We start from the raw sequence: 2,076 nt of genomic DNA on the forward strand, positions 1-2,076 counted from the left end.
AGCCAGAAGTGACCCGGGCAGCTGATACCATACCGGGCCAGAACCCCGGGCCAGAACCCCGGGTCAGGAGAACCAGTCCAACCGTTTAAAGAAGGACCTTCCATCAGCCCTCATGGACTTAAAGGTCGGACACATTATGGGATTTCTGTGGGTCTGAAGCTCCAGATGTTCCAGAAACAGCTGCAGAGGCTTCATCTGAAGGTTCTGATCCTGCTTTTACAGGAAGGTTCTCTCACATCTCACAAGCCCCTTCCACACTGAGGAATAACCCGCGTTTAATTGGCGCCTTTAGCGTGTCCGCTGTTCCTTTCACACTGCCTGTCCGGGCTGGCGCGTCAACTCGACTCGCCTTTCGACCCGCGTCGGACCCTAGTCTTTTTGCCGAGCCGAGTTTGGTGTGAAAGCAAAGAAAACACCGACCCTGGTGGTCTTGCCATCTTCCACTCTTCTGGCAGACACACGTGTGTTCAGAGCCACGACAGCTAAACGACTTCGTCATAGCGTCGACGCTGTTCCCGTTCTTCTGCTTAAAATTGTCGATGGATTTCCTCAACTTGGACACTATAGTGCTCTTGTATTCTCCGCATATGTTCTTCGGCGGCATCCCACGCTGTGACCATCCACACCCCGTAAAATAACATCTCCATGAACTGCAAAAACGAGTCCTCAAGGTGTCCCGCCATCGTTGGTTTGAAACATTTGATGCAGACAGGTGTATTTAACCCTACCTCCGACGCATGGCTTGTGCCTACGTCATTGTACACGCCCAGCATTTTATGTGTTTCCTGTGACCCTCTGCCACTAGGCCACGCCCCCTGAACTCGGCTTCAGGCGGCACGGGTCACCAACACGCCAAGCGTTCACATTGCTCGACGCGGGTCGAAGGTGCAATTTGGACCCGCTAAGGTAGCGGGTCGCAGTGTGAAAACAGCTACAGATAATTAGAATATTACTTTATGATCAGAGTCTGGAGGTGAAAATAAAGATAAAAAGGTAAATATAGTTCTGAAGGTTCTGACCCGGCTGTGGGACCGGGCCCCAACATGTTCACACGTGTCCAACAGTCTGTTTGGTCTGACAGAAGGTAATGACATCATCATCATCATCATCCTCTGACCTTGAACATGCCGACTTTGACCTTCAGCTGCTTTCAGATGAAGGAGAGTGAAACAGGGAATCGGGTCGGTTCTGAAATTAAGGAGCTTAAAGCCTCCTCAGCTTCCTTCTTAGAACTACGTCACCTCTGCTACGCCACCTCTGCTACGCCACCTCTGCTACGCCACCTCTGCTACGTCACCTCTGCTACACCACCTCTGCTACGCCACCTCTGCTACGTCACCTCTGCTACGCCACCTCTGCTACGTCTAAACTCTGTTTGCATAACAAATGTATTCAGAACCTTAAAAACAGGAGAAACAGCAGAAGAAGAAATAAATAAATGAGCTCCAGAGGATAATAAATAGAAAGGCACTTCCTTCTGCCCCGTTTATCTGACCCAGAACCAGCAGCCCCGCCTCCTTCAGAGCCCCGCCTCCTCCTGCAGAGCCCCTCCTCCTGCAGAGCCCCGCCTCCTCCTGCAGAGCCCCGCCTCCTTCAGGGCTCCGCCTCCTCCTGCAGAGCCCCGCCTCCTCCTTCAGAGCCCCGCCTCCTCCTGCAGAGCCCCGCCTCCTCCTGCAGAGCCCCGCCTCCTCCTTCAGGGCCCCGCCTCCTCCTGCAGAGCCCCGCCTCCTTCAGGGCCCCGCCTCCTCCTTCAGAGCTCCTCCTTCAGAGCCCCGCCTCCTGCAGAGCCCCGCCTCCTTCAGGGCTCCGCCTCCTCCTGCAGAGCCCCGCCTCCTCCTTCAGAGCCCCGCCTCCTCCTGCAGAGCCCCGCCTCCTCCTTCAGGGCCCCGCCTCCTCCTGCAGAGCCCCGCCTCCTTCAGGGCCCCGCCTCCTCCTTCAGAGCTCCTCCTTCAGAGCCCCGCCTCCTCCTGCAGAGCCCCGCCTCCTCCTTCAGGGCCCCGCCTCCTCCTGCAGAGCCCCGCCTCCTCCTGCAGAGCCCCGCCTCCTCCTGCAGAGCCCCGCCTCCTCCTCCTCTTT

This window comes from Odontesthes bonariensis, chromosome 24, assembly GCF_027942865.1.
Source record: "Odontesthes bonariensis isolate fOdoBon6 chromosome 24, fOdoBon6.hap1, whole genome shotgun sequence".
Taxonomy (NCBI): domain Eukaryota; kingdom Metazoa; phylum Chordata; class Actinopteri; order Atheriniformes; family Atherinopsidae; genus Odontesthes; species Odontesthes bonariensis.